Source organism: Megascapheus bottae, chromosome 6 (genome assembly GCF_031878675.1).
Source record: "Megascapheus bottae isolate mThoBot1 chromosome 6, mThoBot2.hap1, whole genome shotgun sequence".
Lineage (NCBI taxonomy): Eukaryota > Metazoa > Chordata > Mammalia > Rodentia > Geomyidae > Megascapheus > Megascapheus bottae.
This window is the reverse complement of record NC_143514.1, coordinates 1,257,896-1,281,468: the sequence shown is the minus strand read 5'-3', so window position 1 is coordinate 1,281,468 and position 23,573 is coordinate 1,257,896. Positions and strand designations below refer to the sequence as shown.

At 44.3% G+C, this 23,573-nt stretch overlaps 1 protein-coding gene across 1 annotated transcript in view; it reads left to right on the top strand.

Annotated features, from left to right (window-relative positions):
• Window positions 1–5,052: 5,052 nt before the first annotated feature.
• The window catches only part of Dennd2c (DENN domain containing 2C), a 63,406-nt gene continuing 44,885 nt past the window's right edge, over window positions 5,053–23,573 (top strand). The window contains exons 1-3 of the mRNA XM_090334077.1: window positions 5,053–5,158; window positions 15,727–15,791; window positions 16,500–16,630. The gene's annotated coding sequence lies outside the window, so the exon portion shown is untranslated. The remainder of the gene's footprint in view (window positions 5,159–15,726; window positions 15,792–16,499; window positions 16,631–23,573) is intronic.

Genomic DNA, 23,573 nt, shown 5'->3' with positions numbered 1-23,573 from the left:
CATCTCCAATTAACCATCAAAAAAGCAGAAACTGGGCTGGGAGCATGACCTAGTGTACTGGTAGAGTACTTGCCTAGCACGCACGCACGAAGCCCTGGGTTCAATTACTTGGTACCACATACACAGAAAAAGTTGGAAGTAGTGCTGTGGCTCAATGGTAGAACAGTAGCCTTGAGAAAGCCCAAGGACAGTGCTCAGGCCCTGTCCTGAAGTGGAAGCTGAGCTGTGGCTTATGGAGTGAAAAAGCCAAATGAGAGAGAGCAGGTCTTGAGTTCAAGCCCAACTACTAGAACAACAACAAAAAAAAGCCAACTAAAAATACACGCAAAGGTCTTGATACTGACAAGATACCAGCTTTTAGTTACTAGATCTTGTTACAGGTCTCAGCATCATTTTAAAGCTTCATATCTTTTTTTTTCCTTTTTTTTTTTTGCCAGTCCTGGGGCTTGAATTTGGGGCCTGGGCATTGTCCTTGGATACTTTTTGCTCAAGGCTTGAACTCTGCCACTTGAACCACAGCACCACTTCCAGCTTTTTCTGTGCATGTGGTTTCAGGAAATCAAACCCAGGGCTTTGTGCATGCTAGGCAAGCACGCTACCACTAGGCCCCGCTCCTGGTCCAAAAACTCTTTGATGAAAGAGAAGTAAACAATGTCAAATAGACAAAGAGAGAAAGTGTAGTTGCAGGTATAGAAAATCAGCATTTATGATATGAATTTATCATAGAAGGGATTCTCTGTCAAAGTAAGTTATACATATAACTTTTTTTTTTCCAGTCCTGGTGCTTGAACTCAAGGCTTGGGCACTGTCCTTGAACACTTTGCTCAAGGCTAGCACTCCGCCACTTGAGTCACAGTGTCACTTCCAGCTTTTTCTGTGAATGTGGTTCAGAGGAATCCCACCCAGAGCTTCTTGTGTTCTAGGCAAGCACTCTACCACTAGGCTACACTCCCAGCCCAGTTATACGTATAGCTTGTTAGCAATATATCTGTTACTCAGGAGACACTCCAGGTATCCAGTTTTTTTTTTTTTCTTTTCTTTTTTTTGCCATCTTGGGCTTGAGCTCAGGGCCTAAGCAGCACTGTCCTTGGACTTTCTCAAGGCTAGAGCTCTACCACTTGAGCCTCAGCACCACTTCTGGCTTTCTTCCATGTATATGGTACCAAGGAATTGAACCCTGTGCTAGGCAAGCATTCTACCACTAGGCCAAACTTCCAGCCTCCAGGTATCCATTTTCTATTTGCACACATATAACTATGTTGCCATCTAGTGGCTGGGCTGATATTTCAATTTATTTAATAAGCAATGATTGATCCAAGTGTGAAGTCTCAGTTTCTAGACATTGAAGATACAGAGAACAAGCTTTCATTTATCCCTTCAAGATATTCATGGCGTGAAGTTGGTTACAGAATGTGACTACAAAGAGTTCAAGCCCCAGTACTAGCACACGTGTACGCAACACACACACATACACAATCAATGTCTAAAATTCATCACAAATAACAGTTACATTCATTTCCTCTTTGAAATATGACTTTTTTTGTCAGTTATGAGACTTGAACTCTGGGCCTGGGCACTGACCCTGAGCTCTTTAGCTCAAGGCTACTCCCCTACCCCATGAGCCACAGCACCACTTCCAATTTTCTGGTGGTTAACTGAAGATAAGAGTCTCACAGACTTTAGTGCCCAGGCTGGCTTTCAACCTCAATTCTCAGATTTTAGCCTCCTGAGTAGCTAGGATTACAGACTTGAGCACAGCTTGGAATATGATTTTTTTTTTAAGTCTTAACATTATTTCCTCCTCATCAAGGAAAGGAGTTCCATTTTGTGGAACATGTCAGAAGCAAGCACTCGCTTAGCAAGCACAAAGCCCTGGGTTCGATTCTTGGTACCCCATACACAGAAAAAGCTGGAAGTGGTACTGTAGCTCAAGCAGTAGAGCTTTTCCCTTGAGAAAAGCCCAAGGATAGTGCTCAGGTCCTGAGTTCAAGCCCCATGACTGGCAAAACAAAACAAAAACCCTACATGTTCCCACATTCTATACAGGTAACCTTGTAAGCTTCTACATTCTTTACAGGTGGCTCTACAGCATAGATGTGTTAGTTGTAGTTGTGAGATTGGACTCCTCTGCCTGGTTTCTGAAGTTGGAGCTCTGACTGCTGAATAGTTTAAGTCCCTTACAAATTTTATTATGGCCTCCTATCCATTAAAATAACACAGATGCTAAGCTTTTTCTTTTGTGCCAGTACTGGAGCTTATCACTTAAACTCTTGCTCAATCACTTGAGCCACAGTTTCAATTCCGGCTTTTTTGCTGGTTAATTGGAGATAAAAGTGTCTTAGAAATGGGTGTGGTAGCTCACACCTCTAATCCTAGCTACTCAAGAGGCTGAGATCTGAGGGTCACAGTTCAAAGCCAGCCTGGGCACTGAAGACCGTGGGACTCTTATCTCCAATTAACCACTACAAAATTGGAAGTGAGCTGTGGATGAAGGGGTAGGGTGGGAGCCTTGAGCTGAAGAGTTCAGGGACAGTGCCCAGGCCCAGAGTTCAAGCCCCATGACCAGAAAACAGCCTCAGATAACAGCCTCCTGAACAGCTGGGATTACAGGTGTGAGCCACTGGCACCCAGTTCAAATTGGGCCTGGGCACTGTCCCTGAGCTCTTCAACTCAAGGCTAGTGTTCTACCACTTGAGCCACAGCACCACTTCTAGTTTTCTGGTGGTTAACTGGAGATAAGAGTCTCACACACTTTTGTGCCTGGGCTGGCTTTGAACCTGGATCCTCAGATTTCAGCCTCCTGAGTAGCTAACAGGTGTGAGCCACCAGTATCTGGCAAACATTAACTACTTTTATGTATATGTCCACTTTATCCAAGAGATGGCAGTAGAATACATAAATATGAATTAATTTATTACATTTATAGAACTCATATTTGTATCAGTATTTGGTACCTGGCCTAACTTGCTAACTAATTTTCCTGAATTCAAAGCTCAAAAGAAGGAAAAAAAGCAATGTCACACTATTTTATTTTATTCACTTATTTTTGCCAGTCCTGGAGCTTGAACTCCCAGCTTGGGCATTCATTGCCCTTGAGCTTTCTCAAAACTATTGCTCTACCACTCGAACCACAGCCAGGTCAAAACTTTAAAAAAAAAAAATCATCCAAAGAAGAAACAGACTATTGTTTCTGATAAATTTTACACAGTGATTGTGTGTGTGTGTGCTGGTAGTGGGGTTTGGATTCTTACTCTTGCCACTTTTTAACTCAAGGCTTATGCTCTACCACTTGAGCCAGGCCTCCCCACGTCCAGCTTATTGCTGGTTAACTGGAGATAAGAATCTGAGGATTTGTTTGTCCCTGCTGGCTTTAAACAGGGATCCTCCGATCTCAGCCTCCTGAGTAGGTAGGATTATAGGGCCATGAGCCACCAGTGCCCAGAACACTTCATGCTCCTTTGCTTCATGTACTTAGAAAGCTTCCCATACAGTTGTCCAGGGTGAAATTTCATTCTAAAATAGTGTTGGCTGGGAGCATGGCCTAGTTGTAGAGTGCCTGCCTCACATGCATGAAGCCCTGGGTTCAATTCCTCAGTACCACACGGCAATCGTTGGCAGTGGCACGGTGGCTCTTGTGGTGGAGGGCTAGCCTTGAGTGCGGAGAGGCTGAGGGTTCCCAGGCACTGCGAGCTCAAAGCCAGGACAGGAAAAAAAAAAAAAAAAAGTGTCGTTATCATTTTCTCCGCACAGCTCGCCGTTCACAGAGGCCTGGAATTACGCATCCTTTATGGTTTGGGTCTGGCCCGTCCCCGGGAGGGTAACCGAGCTCCCGCCGGCCGTCTTCTGCTTTGGTATGTGCTGAGAACCAGCGTGGGAAGCCTGTTGGATGGGCGGGGTGGGGCGGGGTGACTGTCCGTGCCGGGGGAACAGGCTCGGCTCCCGGGTCTCCCACCCAAGTGAAACCGGCCGCGGTGGCCGGCGCGGGCGGAGCGCAGAGTCATACCTGAGCGGTGCGCGCGGGCGGGCGCGGGCGGCGGGCGGGGCGGATCGCGGGCGGGGCGGGGCGGATCGCGGGCGGGGCGGGGCCGGGCCGGGCCGGGCCTGGCGGGGAGGCCCCCCCCCCCCCGCACGCTCAGGCTACCTGCAGCTCCTTACCTGGCTCCGGGTCTCCGCAGCGCAGCCGCCTGACCCAAGTTTGCTGCTCACAGGTGAGCCGGTGAGCGAGCGGCTCGCGCCGCGCTGGCCGCCCCCGAGGAGGCCGCGGTCCTGCCCGCGGTTCGAGGCCAGCCCGGGCGGCCGAGGCTGCGTGGTCTCCGAATATCCGCCCCCCTCCCCGAATACTACAAGCCCTGCTGAAGTCGAGGCGGGGGCCGCGGCCGCAGCTGCCGTGAGGGAAGTGCCGTCGGGTCCCCGACGCTGCCGGACGTGGGGCGCGGGGGCCGGGCGGACGGGAAGGGAGGAGCTCGGGCCCTGGGGTGGCGGGGGTGGTCGGGCGGGGGGACCCTCGGGAGGCGCCGGGCGCGGGTCCCGGCCGAGGGCCGCTCCGCACGCCGTCCGGGGCGCCGTGGGCGGGCCCAGCGCGAGGGGGCGGACCGGGAGCCAATGGGAGTCCGTCGGGCGGGGCGGGGCGGGGCGGACGGACGGCGGCGGGGCGCGGGCGGCGGGGCGCGGGCCGCGGCGCCGGTGTGGCTGAGGGACCCTCGCCGGCGGACGGCGGCGGGGCGCGGGCAGGTAGGCACGGAGCGTTCCCAGCTGGGGCCCGGGGGCTCGGGGTGACGCCGCCTGCGGGGTCCGCCGGGCTGGCGGTGTGGTCGGCCCGCCGACGCCGGGTTGCGGGGTCCCCGCCGGCCGCGGCGGCGGGGTTGGTGGGTCCCCGCCGCGCGCCCCAGGCCCTGGCCTGGCAGTGCGGGGCGGGGGGCGCCCCACGAGCGAGCGAGCGAGCTCGGACGTGCGGGACCCGGAGCCTCGGGAGGTTGGACGCCGGTCCCCTTCCTGTGGGTGAGCGTGAGCGCCCGCGCGGGCCGGTGCACGCGCCCTGGACTGGCAGCCGGGGAAGAGCGGGGCGGTGAAACTGTCGTCTCCAAACCCGATGCTGAGCCGAAGGAAGCCGCTGGAGAGAAGACTCCGGGGTGCCGCACCCCAGGGCGCTGGGCCACAGGTGGTAAACTATGAGCCCACGCACCGGGTGCAGTGCCTCCGACAAGTCCACCTGGCTGAGCCTCAGTTTCCACGTCTGTAAAGCCGGGAAGCTTCCACTGAGAGGCGGGAACGCATCCCGCGCATGGCAGGCAACTTTATGTGGGTACCGGGACCTGGCATGTTGTGTAAAACACCTGCTAAGTGCCTGGCACACAGTAGGCCGGCCGTAAACCTAAACTGTAACCTGTAAAGCCAGTGATTCACTAGTGCTTTAGACTATGTTAAATTTCTGTGTAAAGAAGTTATTCAAGGGCTGAGATGTAGCAAAGTGGCAAAGTGCTTGCCTAGCAAGCAAATGCAGGGTCCTCCTGGCCTGGTTAGAGTCCCCTTCCCCCGCCCCCCACCCCAAATTGTTCAGTTCCCACGAAATCACCATCCTTTGAAGTGTGATCTGTTTTATCTGATGATGATGGAAATTTCTAGAATAGCACGTATTATCTACACACTTGTTGAATCATTTTCCATGAAGTTTGGTACAAAAACTAAACAAACTCAAGCCAAGCACACTGGTGGCTCATGCATGTAATCCTAGCTACTCAGGAGGCTGAGATACATGGATCTGAGTTCAAAGCCAATCCAGACAGGAAAATCCTTTAGACTCTTAACCTTCAGTTAACCGACGAAAAGCCCAAAGTAGTTGTGGCCCTAAGTGGTAGAGCGAAAAAAGAGCTCAGGGACAGTGCCCGGCCCTAAGTTTAGGCCTTACAACCAACAACAAGAAAAATCCCCCAAACACTTACTTTGCCTGAGGTTGATAGTTAAGATAGGTAAGATACTTGGCATAGTAAATTGAGATTTCTTCAGATTAAGACTTTCATTTGTTTTTGTAAATTAAGGGGCAGTCCTCCAAAACAAAGTTAATCTATGACTGTGGGTTTTTTCTGCCACAGACACTTGCATTCTTCACAGTGACTACTATACAGATCCGGAGTTTTAGAAAGGAGTTGGGAAATAAACAGCGATTTGTAACTAGCAGTTTTCTATGGGGATATACTTTCAACTGTATTCCAGAATAATTTCTTAGGTAGAAACCAGGAAATGTAGTAATTGTGTCTCTTAGACACAATTGTATCTCTTAGTAGTTGGGAGTAGGGATTGCAATTGATTTCTGTAAAGGAAAATATTAATGTTTCAGATTGATAATAGGCAGTTTTCTCTTTTCTTCTGTCAATAGTGGGGCTTGAACTCAGGGTCTGGACACTTCCCTGAGTTTTTAGCTCAAAGCATTGAGCCATAGCACCACTTCTAGTTTTTTGGTGGTTAATTGAGGATAAAAGTCTCACAGTCTTTTCTTCCCCAGCTTGCTTCAAACCATGATCCTTAGAGCTCAGCTTCCTGAGTAGCTAGAATATTTGATGTGAACCACCAGTGCCAGACTGACAGTTTTCTATAACTGGCCACTGCATTGATTTAAAATGATCTATAGTCAATCTTATAGGGAAGAATTTTAGACCACTATATCAAATTAAATGCACGTCAAGAGGGCATTACTAATATCTGCTTTAAAATTTACTTGAGGAAGTAGAGGTATGTCTCTAGTAGTAGAGCACCAGCCTTGATCAGAACAGCAAAGCAAGAGGAGCCCCGAGTTCACGTCACAAAATAATAACTTCTTAAATAAAACTTTTCTTTTTTGGTGGGTCTTGAACTTGGGGCCTGGACACTGTCCCTAATCTCTTTTGCTCTAGGCTAGTGCTTAGCTACTTGAGCTACAGTACCACTTCTGGTTTTCTGGTGGTTAAATGGAGATAAGAGTCTTGGCCAGTTGCCATGGCTCATACCTGTAATCCTTGCTACTCGGAAAGCTAAGAAGATCTAAGGATGAAGGTTTGAAGCCAACCCCAGCAAGAAAGACCGTGAGACACCTATCTCCAATTAACCACTTAAAAACCTGAAGTCATGCTGTTGCTTAAAATGGTACAGCACTATCCTTGAAGGAAAAGCTCAGGGACAGCGCCCAGGCCCTAAGTTCAAGCCTCATGGCCCACAAAAAAAATTAATAAATAAAAAGTTAAAAAAATGTTTTTTTTGATTGGTCATGGGGCTTGAACTCTGGGCCCAGGCATTGTCCTTGAGCTCTTCAGCTCAGGCTGGCACTCTACCACTTTGAGCCACAGTGACACTTCCAGTTTTCTGTTAGTTAATTGGAGATAAGAATCTCAAGGACTTTCTTGCCTGGGCTGGCTTTGAACTGTGATCCTCAGTTTTCAGCCTCCTGAGTAGCTAGGAATACAGGCACGAGCCATTAGCCCTCAGCTAAAATGAATTTTTTAAGTGATTTTAAGCCCACATAATCAATCTACTTTATAACTTATTGGTCTTACAGGCCTAGGGCCTCATAGTCACGTTAGTTTTTGAATGTTTGTTGGGTCCCCTAGAATTGTTTTAGCATTCACTTGGTGTTCACATATAACACATGTGTAATTCTTTCCATCTAGGGGATTATACTAAGTAAATAATTGCTAGAAAATCTGTTTAGAAAGCTGATTATAACAGCAGGGTCATCAGCTAGCATGAAGTAGGACCTATTCTATATCAGACAGTAATCTGAATTTGTTAGATTATATTAGTTTATTTAATCCTCAGAACAGTACCATGATGGATGCTTATTGAGAGACAGAGAGAAGTTGAGTAACTTGTGGATGACCGACAGCCTAAATAACAGCGTGGGAACTCAGATGAGGTAGTCAACCAGCCCCCAGAGACCCTCACTTTAACCTCAGCACTGCTGAGCTTCATTGTCTGTGAGAGAGAGAATAGTGAAACCCCACTGGTATCTGAAAGAATTCTACAGGGCACTTCTTTTAAAAGGGGGTTTCTGGAACAGAGAAAGGTAGAAGAGAGAGAGAGGAAAGAGAAAAACTGGTATTGCAAGATATAGATGAAGGCATGTACAAGGTAGTATTTAATTATACTCTGTATGTAATTTTTTTTGCTGGTGAATGACATGGGATTCTTCTTGTTTCTAAACTCCCAGTTACTCAGCTTCTCCAGTCATACTATTGTCTTAACAATATAAGAGGTGTTTATTTTTCAATACAGAGATTTTAGTATCTATAATCAAACCATAAGTTAAATGTTAGATTCAAGAAAAGCAAATGTAGCAGGCATGATGACCCATGCCTGTAATTCCAGTACTTAGAAGCTTAGCGAGAGTTTCAGTTTCAGTGTAATGGCAAAAATACAGAATTTAATGGGGGAATGCTGGTAGAGGAGGATTATATAAATGATACCATATTTGCCAGGCACTGTTTCCTCCTGCCTGTAATCCTAGCTACTCAGAAGGCTGAGATCTAAGGATAGAGGTTCAAAGCCAGCCTGGGCACACAAATCCGTTAGACTCTTTGCTCCAATTGACCACTAAAAAGATCGAAGTAGAGCTGTGGCTCAAGTGGTAGAGCATTTGCCCTGAGGTCAAGCCCTAGGACTGGCACACTGACACAAAAAGAAGATGCTAGGGGCTGGCCTAGTGGTAGAGTGCTTGCCTAGTATGCGCAAAGACCTTGGTTTGATTCCTCTGTACCACTTACATAGAAAAAGCCAGAAGTGGTGCTGTGGCTCAAGTGGTAGAGCTCTAGCCTTGAGAAAGCCCAAGGGCAGTGCTTAGGCCCTGAGTTCAAGCCCCAGGACTGGCAAAAAAAAAAAAAAAGATGCTATATTTGCCTTTTGAATTGTAGATTGATGAGCTGGGCAAGTTGTGAAGGAAGACCAGGGAATTATATGAAGTGTTGAGGACTGTATTGTAATCACTGAAGGGCAGAAGTATAGATGGGCAATGCTAAGGACAGTGTGGAAAAGGGAACTGGAGAGCATAACTTTCTCTCACTGCAAGGCATGGTGTTAAGGGTGCTTTTGAAGCACTTTAAAGTACTAGGTATTTTTATAAACCATGTTAGATTTAGGCAGTTAAGAACATATAATTCAGAGAAGGAACACCAATAGTGTGCTGATACCTGGTCTGTGAGAGTCCTGTGTCATCCTAAGGACTTTGGACTTGATCCTGAAGACAGTGGAGAGTCTGGAGAGGATGAGGGAAGATGCAGGCCTAAGGTAGGAAGAAAAATCCAGAGGTTTACAGTTGAGCAATCTAGATGAAAACTTGTAAGGGCTGAAGAATAGTTTATACTTCACAGGAGTGGAGAAGAGAGGGTAGATAAGAATGAAGATTGGAATTTCTAGAGCTCCAAAATCAGCTACATCTATGTCTATAACCCTTGCTACTCAGAAGGCTGTGATCTGAGGATCACAGTTCAAAGTCAACAGAGGCAGGAAAGATCAGCAGACTCTTACCTCCAATTAACCATCAACAGGCCAGAAGTAGAGCTGAGAGTCAAGTGGTAGAGAGCCAGCTTTGAGTGAAAAAGGTAAGGGACAGAGCACAGCCCTGACTGAGCGCCACCCCTGAGAGCAGCACCAAAAGAAAACAAAACAAAACAGCCATCTCTAAAGCTATACAAAATGCAGTGACTTTGTTTCTCATCTTGGAAAACTGTATAGATAAAATATCTTTTGCTTGTTTTTAAATTTTAGTAAGGATTTATTTTATTATAAAAAAGTTAAAGTAGGGGAAAATAGAAAGGAGAGAGAGAAACTTCCTATTCTTTGTGCAGGAAATGAGAGTTAGGGACTCTCCATGTTTTATTTTTTAATGTGGAAGGAACTTGAATTTGAAGTTTCCATAGAATGTTGAAGCAAAGACACCAAGATAGGACCCATGGTAGCTACAGGTAGCCCAAATTTAAGTCTGTTTGTTGAGACACTAGAGTTAATTAGAAACTCAGAACTGTGGTTTTATACCTGTAATGTAATCCTAGATATTCCGGAGGCTAAAATCTGAGAATAAAGGAAGATTTGAAGCTGGTGGAAGTGGTGGAGTGCCAGCTGTGAATCTAAAGAATAAGTGGGCCTGAGTTCAAGCACTAGTGCTAACACACATGTGCATGCGCACACACATACACACAAATTATAGAAATCATTCACTTATTACAGTATTATCCAGTGTTATTAGAACTCTCTTTGTAAAAATAAAAATATCTTGGGGCCGGGAGTTTGGCCTAGTGGTAGAGTGCTTGCTTAGCATGCACGAAGACCCGGGTTCGATTCCTCGGTACCACGTACGTAGCAAAAAGCCAGAAGTGGTGCTGTGGCTCAAGTGGTAGAGCTCTAGCCTTGAGAAAATCCAGGGACAGTGCTCAAGCCCTGAGCCCAAGCCCAGGACTGGCAAAAAATAAAAATAAAAATAAAAAAATAAAAACATCTTGGCAGCAAATCCACAGCCACCCTGGAAAATAGATCTAGTTGTCAAATTATTTTTGCTTGCCTGTGTTTTTTTTATTCTCTAATTGTGTACATGCCTCGAGGCAAACATGTGAATGCCTGACTATCCTGTCACTGATTGTCGGCTCTCTTTGGGAAGTCAGAGATAGAGCTTGAAGGCCCAAACAACCCTGACTTCTCAGACTTTTTCCAATTTAGGTGTATTAATAAAGTAAGCTGGTTCTCCCATCCCAGTAACCAACCTAATTCAGTTTTGACACCAAACCTTTTAGCCATTTTGGGGAAAAAAAATCACATGATCAAAAGGGCATATCACACAGCTTTGAAGCAGTTTTCAAAATAGTGTTTCTAATATAGTTTCTTCATTTGTAGCATTATTAGAATAAGTGCATGCTTTCCTGAGGTGTAGAGGTGCTAACTTCTTTTCTGTAGAGGTTTAGATAGTAAATACTTTAGACTTTGTAAGCCAATCTGTTAAAAATACAAGAAAACATGAAACTATGTAAATGGATATGCTTGAGCAGTGTTCTAGTAAAACTTTATTTATAGACACTAAAACACAGTTAAAGTATCTGATGTGTAATGTATTACTAACTTTCTTTTCTTTTCTTTTCTTTTGCCAGTCCTGGGCTTGAGCTCAGGGCCTGAGCATTGTCCTTGGACTTTCTCAAGAATAGAGCTCTACAACTCGAGCCACAGCACCACTTCAGACTTTTTTCTATGTATGTGGTACCGAGGAATTGAACCTGGGTCTTCGTGCATGTTAGGCAAGCACTCTACCACTAGGCCAAACTCCCGGCCCGAATCTCTTTAACTTTCAAAGCACAAAATATTATCATTCTTTTACTTCCCACCCCCAATGTGTGCGTGTGTGTGTGTGTGTGTGTGTGTGTGTGTTGGAACTTGAACTCAGGGCCTTGCTCTCTCCCTTAGCTTCTGCCTTTCCCCACCAAAACCAGAACGCTGCCACTTAAGCCCCTTTTCCACTTCTGGCTTTTTGCAGGTTAACTGGAGATCAGACTTTTCTGCCCAGACTGTCTGTATTCAAACCTCCATCCTTACATCTTAGCCTTCTGAGTAGCTAAGATTAATGAATGTACTTCCCACCATTTCAAAATGTAAAAACTACTTTTACCTCCAGGCCTTACAAAAATAGGCAGTTTTCCAAGGGTAGCTCACAGGCAGCCAGGCCATCTTCTGCCAGCCATGTCCTAATGAATGTTCTTTGAAACAGTTATATTTGTGCATGGTTCCAAGACAAATCATGGTTCTTGAAAGTTACACTTTTTGTTTCAAAATCTTAGTACATGTCCTAAAGCTTCTGAGAAATTTTAATTTATCCTTGTTCTCATAAGATAAGTGGAACATATTTCCTTTGCTGGTTTTGAACCTGATATATGGAGAACTAGATTAACTTACCAAAAGTCAATATAAAAACCTGAGTTCTTTTTTGTTTGTCTTCTGTGATAGGGTCTCCCACTTGTGAGATGAGTGATCTTGCTACTTGAGCCACGTGCCCAGCTACATTTTTTGTTATTTTGTGATTTTTTTTTGCCTGTCCTGCAGCTTGAACTCAGGACCTGAGCACTGTCCTTGGGGCTTTCTCAAGGCTAGAGCTCTACCACTTGAGCCACAGCATCAATTCTGGCTTTTTTATTATTGTAATTAATAAAAGGGTTACATGATAGTTGCCAGATAGAAGGTGCATTAATTTACATACATTGATACCCTTTCACATGTCTTGGTACCCATTACCTGCCCCCCCCTTACCCCCCCACCCTCCCCCTCCGTCTTGGTTTTCCCCCCTTCCCTATCAAATTTCAAGTAACCAAATACAAATAAATCCAATAGATCAGATAACAAAGTGAGATACTGTAACAATATGAGCTACCCAAGGGACAGCAAAGGAGATGAGAGATAACATAGTACATTAAGGACAACAATCATTTGTTATATGGCTTTTGTTTCAATATCCTGGAGGTCCTTTCAATTAGCTTCATACTATATGGCCTTATGTATCAAGATTTTGCTCTATTGCAGATCTCTGCTAGTAGAGCCCAAGGTTTCTACTGATTATGACAAATGAGGGAAACCATTGAGCCTAAGTTCCTTTGAGTCTGGCTTACTTCACTTAATATGATTTTTTCTAAGTCTTTCTATTTCCTAACAAATGGGGCGATGTCATTCTTTCTGACAGCAGCATAGAATTCCATTGTGTACAAATACCACAACTTGTTGATCCACTCATCAACTGAGGAACATCTAGGTTGGTTCCATATCTTTGCTATGGTGAATAATGCTGCAATGAACATTGTTGTGCTAGTGGATTTAGTATGCCCTTGTTTCTGGATGGTTGGGTAAATGCCAAGAAGTGGAATTGCTGGGTCATAGGGGAGTTCTATGTTTAGCCTTTTGAGGCACTGAATTCTGGCCTTTTCTATGTATGTGGTACCGAGGAATCAAACCAGGTCTTTGTACATGCTAGGCAAGCACTCTAGCGCTAGGACAAACTTCCAGCTTCATGCGTTTTTGTATTTTGCTTTTGCGACAGCTTTTACCAGGACTGCCCTTGAAATCTCCCATCTTGCTTCTACTACCTACTCAGCTGCTTCATTGGCTGGCATTACAGGTGTATGCCACTAGTGCTGTGTTAAATTTCAAAACAGTTTGTGAATTCTTTTTGCTACAATTTAAGGAGATTTGCTTTTTATCCTCTTTGTTCTCATGGGCATAAAAGAAAAGTCTCAAGCTGTGTGGGATATGTTTGAATTGGTTACTTAGCAATCTGCAGCATGATTTTGTAGTTAAATATTAATTGTTACTTCTTGATACTCTGATATTGAATTAGAGTCCATGAAGGCAGTAATGGCGGGGCATCCTGGAGGATGGCAGAGCCTGTCTACACAATATTTATGAAAATCTCCTTGTTCTTGGCTCCTGCTTAAACTAAGAGTTAGCAGTGCAAAAGGGGAATGTGAGGAGGCAAGTGTTGAGTAATTTGATCATAATCATAATTCAGTGGTTGTCATTTCATAGCTTATTTACATGAACATAATTCAAGGTCAGGCACAGTGGGGGAGGTCTTTACTGTTGCTAAAAGGAGTTTTATTTTGGAATTTTAAGTACATTCTGCAAGGGTGAAAATTTAAGCAGTGGGTCATTATATTTTAAAAACCAAACTAGGTCAGTTGCCTTTAAATTTATTATTTTATTATAAGGAAAAAAACATGAAGTAAAAATTACAGAGCCAACCAAGACATGTGAAAGGGTATCAATGTATATCAATTTATGTGAATTAATGCACCTTCTATCTGGCAAATATCATGTAACCCTTTTACTAATTACAATTTAAAAAAATTACAGAGCCATGCAGAGTCCTGAACTAGTGCCTGTGCCCTAGACCTGTATTACTGCCTAATCCAAAGGGTGAGATTTGAAGATCATGTTTTAAAGCTAGCCCCAAAAGGAAAGTTATTGAGACTAAAGGGATAGAGCCTCAACCTGGAGGGGAAAAACTCAGGAATAGTGCCCAATTCCCAGTGCAGCACAGAGATACAAAAGACTGGAGAAGCTGGATTGCAGGGTTGAATATAGAGCTATGTTTACTTACAACAACTTAATGTTTCGGCTAGAATTTTCATTCCTGACACAATTAAAGGAAAATGATAAAATGGACACTAAAGTGAACCTGATGTGTGTGTAGTTTTGTTCTAGTGTTTTCCAGACTGAGTTAATTTATGAGCAGGAAATGCTAACTTTCATTAAATGAAGTTTTTTCCCAATTTAAATTTTTATTTGTTGGGCTGGAAGCACAGCCTAATGGTAGAGTGCTCACCTAACATGTACAAAGAAAGCCCTGGGTTCTATTCCCCAGTACCAAATACACAGAAAAAGCTGGAAGTGGTGTTTATGACTCAAGTCACAGAGTGCTAGCCTTGAACAAAGTGTTCAAGGATGGTGCCCAGGCCCTGAGTTCAAGCCCCAGGACTGGCAAAACAAAAAAATTTTTTTTATTTGTCTTAGAATGTATTCAAATAAGATAAAGCATATTTGATCTTAATTTTTGTGGGTTTTTTTTTTTTTTGCCAGTCCTGTGGCTTGAGCTCAGGGCCTGAGCATTGTCCTTGGGCTTTCTCAAGGCTAGCAGTCTACCACTTGAGCCACAGCACCACTTCTGGCATTTTCTATGCATGTGGGGTGCTGAGGAATCGAACCTGGGTCTTCGTGCATGCTAGGCAAGCACTCTTACCACTAGGCCAAACTCCCAGCCCCCGATCTTAATTTTGTATCATGCTTATCATATAAGGGAGATAGTTCTTTTATAAAATGAGTGTATGTGTGCCTTTTGTGATGCCAAGTATATTTTTTGTGTGTCAGCCTAGGAACTTGAACTTGGTTCTTGGGCGCTGTTCCTGAGCTCTTTTGCTCATGGCTAGGGCATTACCATTGAGCTACAGTACCACTTCTAGTTTTCTGGTGGTTAGTTGAAGATCAGTCTCATGGACTTTTCCTGCCTGAACTGGCTTTGAACCTGGATTCTTTTATCTCAGCCTGCTGAGTAGCTAGGATTTCAGGTGTGAGCCACCTGTGCCTGGCTTATTATTATTATTATTATTAGTAGTAGTAGTAGTAGTAGTAGTAGTAGCATGAGTTTTCTCTGAAAGTTTCCTGAAACACTAGTCTGCTATGACAAACAAAGTAGATATGATTCATTAGGTAATCTGAACTCTTATGAATTTTATTTATTTTTTGTGCCAGGGCTGGGGCTTGAATTCAAAGCCTGGGTGCTATTCTGCTCAAGGCTGGTCCTGTACCACTTGAAGAACAATTCTACTTTTGGTTTTGGGGTGGTTTATTGGAGATAAGTCACATGGACTTTTCTGATCTTTTCTGATCTGTTAGTTTTGAACTGCGATCCTCAGGATCTCAGCCTCCTGAGTAGCTTCCCTTAGAAAGTGAAAGAGTGTGTGTGTGTGTGTGTGTGTGTGTGTGTGTGTGTGTGTGTGTGTGTGTGTGTGTGTCATGGGACTTGAACTCTGGGCCTGGGCGCTGGGCACATGTATGTTTGTATGTGCATGTGCATATTCTGTAAAGCCATACCAACATTCTCTTTAATGTTTTTATCCTGAGATAGAGGCAGGAGGATCCTGAGTTGAGATTAGCCTGAGACCCTGTTTCAAAACAAAGCAACAAACAAGTGAGTAGCCTGCCCTTTATTCTAACTCTTGTCATGGTGGTTTTGGTTTTTAGATTTGTGAGATGAATCTGGCTGACCTTGAACTCCGGATCCTCCTGCCAACCCCTTCATTTCTGAGGTACAGGCAAGTGGCACCACACCTTGCTTTATCACAATGATTTTAATGTTCATAGATTGAGGTCTATGGTATATGAGTAGGCTCTACCCACTTGGTCCTCTTTCTATAGACATTTTCCTTCCTCTCAGGCCCGTAACCTTTTTTCCCTGCTTTCCCCTACATCTTCCCTGCTTTTGTTATGTTTCTCTTCTACCATTCCCACTCATCTCTCCTTTGTTTCTTTCCCCTCTTCTATCTCTTTCTCTCTCTCTCCCTCTCTCTCTCTCTCTCTCTTTTTTTTTTTTGTTTTTTGGTGCTGGTATTAGGGCTTGAACTCAAGGCCTGGACACTGTCCCTGAGCTTTTTTGCTAAAAGCTGGTACTCTACTCCTTGAACCACAACTCCACTTGTGGCTTTTTACTAGCTAATTGGAGATAAGAGTCTCATGGGCTTTCATGGGTTTCAAACTGGAACCCATGGAGCTAATGCTCTTTCCATCACCTTGAGCCACAGTGCCACTTAACCAGCTTATTGCTGGTTAATTGGTGATAAGAGGCTCATGGACTTTCTCCCTGAGTGGCTTGGAATCAAGATCCTCAGATCTCAGCCTCCTGAGTCCTAGGGTTACTACCTAAGCCACTGGTGTGCAGCTTCTGAATTCTCCAAGGCCCTATTTCCTCCTGTGATGTCTGCCCTCCTTTCTCTCTGTCTTTAACTTCCTCTCTGCAGACAATCCTGCCTGCTGTTACAGAGAAAATAGAAGCCACGGGATGGAAAGTTCCTGGGAATACAGCCTCTCAGCCAGCAAGTCAGCCTGCGTCCTCCTCCTCTTTGTGTCCTGGCCTCCTGCTCGCTTCCTGGTGACCTCCCTCCCCCAGGATCCCCCAAACCCCCTGCCCTCCCCTTCCTGGGGTACTGTGCTCTAGCTGTGTTTCTTCCCTCTTCTCCACTGACTCCTAACCACCAGTGTTTAAATATAACTTCCTTCTTTCCTGTGTTCAGAAAGAATAGCTTTCCTGCAGCTCATGCTCCTGTGCTTACTTGCCTAGTTGATTCAGCTCTTGGAAGGGTTATCTGAAGTTGCTTTTGCCGATCTTTTTTTTTCCCCTCCTCACTTTTTGTCCCTTATACATGTGCTCTACCTGTATAGCACCACATTCCTAGCCCCTCTTGCTTTTGTTATTGTTTGAATAGAATCCTATGTTTCTGCCTGGGCTAGCCTGGACTTCCACCATCGTATTTCTGCTTCTGCCCTAGCCAGAATGACAGTTGTGAACCACTGCACCCAGTTTTTTATTGGTGGAGATGGGGGCTCATGAACTCTTTTGCCCAAGCTGGTTTTGAGTCATAATCCTTCTGATCTCAGCCTCCTGAGTGGCTGGGATTACTGCTGTGAAACACCACACCCTTCTTTTTGTCTAGTGTTAGGGCTACAGTTCCCCTCCATGACATGTTCACTGACCGAGAGCGCCAGGAAGTTTACAAAGCTGAATTTAACAAAGCAGGATGATGTCTCAAGCCATTTAAAAAATAATGGTAATAAAGGAAATGTGATATAGAGGAAAAGTGACTTTGATTTGGGTATGGTACCTTGTACCTGAAATACCAACTAACTGGGTGGAAGGAGAAGCCTGAGTTTGGTGCCAGTCCACACCAAATAATGAGACATTCAAAGTCTTTAAAAAAAATGAATTTGAACAGTTTTTCATAGAAACCATAATATGATGGGGCCAGGAGATTTGCCTAGTGGTAGAGTGCTTGCCTAGCATGCATGAAGACCCGAGTTCAATTCCTCAGTACCACATACATAGAAATAGCCAGAAGTGGTGCTGAGGCTCAAGTGGTAGAGCTCTAGCCTTGAGAAAGTCCAAGGACAGTGCTCAGGCCCTGAGCTCAAGTCCAAGACTGGCGAAAAAACAAAACAAACAAGAGCAAGGACTCAACATTTGCGTACCCAATGCTATGGACATGGTTTTGGAAATATAAACACAATACATAGACATAAAAATCTATGACTCTATAGACATAATGTTTTGTTACATAGATTAATATGTATCTATGACATACAAACCCTCAGCCTAATTTTACTTATGTTCTAAAATCTAAGTGCCAGTGATTCTATATAGAGATTCCTTTCTTGAATACTTTTTTGTTAAACACGTCTTTTGAAATATGATGTAAAAATCAATGTTAATAAATTCTTTAATTAAAAAATGGAAAAAAAATGAATAAACAAACAAAAACCCAGAAACCATATGTGATGCCACTGTGTGCCAGAATGGCTAACATTAAAAGGATGGCTAGTTCCACCTGGTGACAAGGACAGACTAGAATTCATGTTCTGCAGTGAGAATAGAAGTTGGTACAATACTCTTTTTTTTTTTGGTCAGTCATGGGGCTTGAATTCTGGGCCTGTGTGTTGTCCCTGAGCTCTTCAGCTCAAGGCTAGCACTCTATTAATTGAGACACAGCGCCACTTCTGGTTTTCTGGTAGTTAATTGGAGATAAGAGTCTCACGGACTTTAGTGCCCAGGCTGGCTTTGAACTGTGACCCTCAGATCTGTTTCCTGAGTAGGTAGGATTACAGGTGTGAGCCACTGGTGCCTAGCTTCTCTTCTCCTCCCCCACATCCCCGCCAGTCCTGAGCATTGTCCTCAAGGCTAGAGCTCCATCACTTGAGCCACAGTACCATTTCCAGCTTTTTCTATGTATGTGGTACTGAGGAATTGAACTCGGGTCTTCATGCATGCTAAACAAGCACTCTACCACTAGGCCAAACTCCCAGCCCCTACTCTCCCTTTCTTAATGCCAGTTCTAAGGCTTGAACTCAGGGTCTTTTGATTTTTTTTTTTTTTTTTTTTTTGCCAGTCCTGGGCTTGAGCTCAGGGCTGAACACTGTCCTTGGACTTTCTCAAGGCTAGAGCTCTACCACTTGAGCCTCAGCACCACTTCCGGTTTTTATCTATGTATGTGGTACCGAGGAATCAAACCCGGGTCTTCATGCATGCTAGGCAAGCACTTTAACCACTAGGCCAAACTCCCTGCCCTGCTTTTGCTTTTTTCCTCAAGGTTGGTGTTCTACCATTTGAACCACGCACTGCTTCTAGCATTTTGATTTTTAGTTGGAGTCTCATGGATTTGCTTGCCTCAGCTGGTTTTGAACTATGATCCTCAAATCTCAGCCTCCTGAATAGCTAGAATTACAGATGTGAGCCACAGTGCCCAGACCCCTACTTTCTTTATAGAAGACTTCCCTATGTGTCTTGAAATCCTCACAGCTAATTAATTATAATTTTCCTATATAGCTTTGAAGCATGAACTCAGGGTTCTGGCTCCAAAACTGGCAAAAAAAAAAAAAAAGAATTTTATACTTTTTTTAAAAAATTTTATTTTTTTGCCAGTCCTGGGACTTGAAGTCAGGGCCTATGTACTGTCCTTGGGCTTTCTCAAGGCTAGCTCTACCACTTGAGCCACAGCACTGTTACCGTTTTTTTCTATGTGTGTGGTACCAAGGAATCGAACCCGGGTCTTCCTGCCTGCTAGTTAAGCACTCTACCATTAAAACAAACTCCCAGCCCCAAGAATTTTATACTTTCCTCCCCAGGTTGTGTTAAACCATAATCCTCAGATCTCAGCCTCCTGAATAGCGAGGATGGCAAGTATGAGGATTGTGGTTGAAGCCAGCCACAGCACAAAAGGCTGTGAGACTCCAGTGAACCAGCAAAAAGCTGGAAGTAGAGCTGTGGCTCAGGTGATACAGTGTTACCCTTGAGTGAACAAGGTAATGGACAGTGCCCAGGCCCTGAGTTCAGTACTGACCAACATACACAGACAATATTTACAGAAACCCTTTCATAAGGTGGAGATGGCTGACAAATTTAGCTTTTGACTAGCTCTATTTTGGGATAAATTGCTTTTTTGTTGTTGTTGTTACTGAGAACCTTTATATTAGTTTTCCAGAGATGCTGCAACAAAATTCCATAACTAGGTGGTTACAGCAACAGAAATTAATTCTCACAACTCTTGAGGACATTGGTCTGATGACAGATGTTGGGCAGGTTTCTTCTGAGACTTCTTTTGCCTTGTAGCTGTCAGCCCTCTCCCTGTCTTCACACGGTCATCCTTCTCTGACTGTGCCAATGACCTGTCTCAACCTCATTGACATAGCAGGCTTTCCTACAGAATAGTTGCTAACCAAACAAGGCTGTCCCAAACTCCAGTAATAGAATTGCTCACCTTTATTCCAAGGTTGGGAAAGCACCTGGAAAGACCAATTTCCAGAGTTTCATGCAGAGAAGGCCTATGAGATCACAGGAAGGCATGTCCTGCCAGGTGCTTGCATACGTGCCTGATTTGGCATGGCAGGATCAAGCATGCCTTCCTTCTTAATGGGTAGAAAATATGGATGTGATGAAAGCATGATCAGAAAGCTAAATAAAAAAAGAAAGTTGTTTTTGCTTCGCTTAATATATTTGATGTTTATAAGAAATACCCAGCACAAACAAGGGAGGAAAAAAACAAACCTTTCTGTTTGGAAATGCAAAACTGTGTGTGTGTGTGTGTGTGTGTGTGTGTGTCTCAGTCATGGGACTTGAACTCTAGGCCTGGGCGCTGTCCCTGAGCTCTTCAGCTCAAGTCTACTGCCCTACCCCTTAAACCACAGCACCATTTCCAAAGTTTTTTGTTTTTGTTTTTTTTTAAGTAATAAAATATTAAAAGGATTAAAAAATACTTGTGGCTTTCAGCTTAGTAGTGGAGCCTGTACCTCACATACGCAATGCCGTGGCTTTAATCTCTAGCACCCTCCACCCGAAATAAAAAGAACGAATAAAAATGGACAACCAGGCACCAGTGGCTCACTTTTGTAATCCTAGTTACTCAGGGGGCTGAGGTCTGAGAATTGAGATTGGAAGCTACGTAAGCAGGAAAATCCGGGAGACTCCAATTAACCCCCAGGAAACCGAAAGTGGCACTCTGATTCAGTGTGGTAGAGCACTATCCTTGAGCAAAAAGCACTCAGTGAGAATGCTGACGTGCAGAATTTAAGCCCCACAACCAATACCATGACCACTACCACCAGCAGCAGCAGCAGCAACAAAAACACCTAAAAATCAAAAAAGAAAGAATAATCCCCCCTCCATTCTCACTTTTCTGATAACATGTCATCTAACCTTGCTAGGCCTGTTTTTCTCTTGTTGAAAATGAAGATTTAGCTGGGTGCGGTGGCTCACGCCTGTAATCTTAACTATTCAGGAGACTGAGATCTGAGGATCCTGCTTCAAAGTCAGCCCACGCACTAAAGTCCATGAGACTCTTGTCTCCAATTAGCCACCAGAAAACCAGAAGTGGTGCACTGGCTCTAGGGGTAGGGCAGTAGCTTTGAGCTGAAGAGCTCAAGGACAACACCCAGGCCCACAGCTGACAAAAAAAAAAAAAAGATGAAGATTCATTTCTCTAAGGATTGCTTTTAGATGCAGATGAAATAGTGCCTAGCAATACTTGGTGGCTTAACCTGTAATCCTACCTACTCAGGAGATTTAAGTTCAAAGCAAGCTGGAGCAGGGTAGTCCATAGGACTCTTATCTCCAGTTAACCTCCAGAAAGCCAGAAATGGAGATGTAGCTCAAGTGGTAGAAAGCTAGCTAGCCTTGAATAAAAAAGCTTAGGGACAGCACATAGGCCCTGAGTTCATGGCCCAGGACTGGCACCAAAAGGGAAAACAAAAAGTGGGGGCAGGAGATTAGAATTTTTTTTTTTTTGTGGGTCTTGGGGCTTGAACTCTGGGTCTAGGTGCTGTCCCTGAGCAATTCAGCTCAAGGCTACTGCCCTACCCCTTGAGCTACAGCCCCACTTCCTGTTTTCTGGTGATTAATTGAAGAGTCTCTCCAGCTCAGGCTGGCTTTGAACTGCAATCCTCAGATCTTAGCCTCCTGAGTAGCTAGAAATACAGGCATGAGCCACGACGCTCAGCTCAAAAAACTATTTTCATTGAGGTACTGATTACCATTTAAATTGTGTTGTCGTTCATTTAAGCTTAAAATACTCCAAGATAATTTCCCTTTATTTCAATGAAGCATCTTCATATCATTAGAAACACAGTAATGGGCAATCATCCTTACATTCAGGATTTTGTTGCCTATTAGCAGATATTTACTGAGGAATTATCACATGATACTCCCCTAGGAGCTGATGAGGTGTTAGTGAATAGGCTTACATTTCAGTGTGGGAGACTAGCAGTAAAGAAACCATAGAATCATAAAATAGAGCACTGCCATGTGAGGAAGGAGTAGTGATTTAGATAGGATAGACAGGGAAGAGACTGGCCCCAGGGTATTATACCTGTAATCTCAGCCACTCTGTAGGTAAACATGGGGAGGATTAAGGTTTGAAGTGGACTACAGCAAAAAGTTATTGAGACCCCCATCTCAATCAGAACTCTAGGGAGGCTGGCACATACACACGTTTCCAGTGATAGGAGAGATGTAGGGAGTACGATTATGTTCCCAGGCTGGGCCTGGACTAAACAAACACCAAAACCCCCAGAAAGCCAGGTGCAGTGGCTCACGCCTGTAATCCTACCTACTCAAGAGGCTGAGATCTGAGGATCAAGGTTCAAAGCTAGCCCAGGCACTAAAGTCTGTGAGACTCTTATCTCCAATTAACCACCAGAAAACCGGAAGTGGCACTGTAGCTCAACCTGATAAAGCACTGGCTTTGAGCTGAAGAGCTCAGGGACAGTACCCAGGCCCAGACTTCAAGCCCCACAACTGACAACAACAATACAAAACAAAAAACCACACACACGCACACAAAAAGCAAAACTCAGAGGACCGGGAATTTGGCCTAGTGGTAGAGTGCTTACCTAGCATGCACGAAGACTGGGATTCAATTCCTAGGTACCACATACATAGAAAAAGCTGGAAGTGGTTCTGTTGCTCAAGTGGTAGAGCTCTATCCCTAAGAAAGCCCAAGGACAGTGCTCAGGCCCTGAGTTCATGCCAGGATTGGCAAAAACAAACAAAAAAACCCAGAGGCCCTACTGAAAAATGATGAAAGAAAAATGACTGACGATATTTGTCCGGTGGTAACATGCCTGTCTAGTGAACATAAGGCCCTGAGTTCAAACCCCAATACTGTCAAATAATGAATGAATACATAAATGGGAAGAAAGGCAGAGATGACAATGGCCCGAATTAGTGTGTTAACAGTAAGGGTACAGGTGATTGGAGTTAGAGATGAGCTGAAGGTAGAAGCACCAGGAATTGCCTTTAGCTTAGTTACAGGGACGGCTCCTTGGGCTATGTGGATGAGACTAGGAAAACTGCCTGTAGTTCTTGTTAAAGGAAGTGGGCTTCAAAGAAGAGAAATTGGAGTCACTTGGAAGATTTCATGGATAACATGCATGAAACATTTGCTATGTTGAGCACAGATAAAGTCAGCATTAGTCTAAGTCATTGGCCTGTGCCTCCACTTCTAAATATAATCCGCATTGTATTCTTTGATTTATGAAAGCCTCACGACATTCCCATAATAAATATCACAATGGACTAGGTAGAACTATGAAAGAATTAAACACATTTTGAAGAATCTGTCATGTATCCTGCTTTGTAGTTAGGTACAGTGACTGCTAAAATAATTTATATTGTGACTTGAGTCCTGAGAGGATTTTTAAAGTTTCTGGGCTATTTTGGGAATCACTTTTAGTGACTTCCAAGGCTATTTCCCCTGATGAGATTAAGATAAGAACTGATATCCTGTGTATGCTTGCTTTGAGGGATTGTTATTTAAGAAACAGCTGACAAG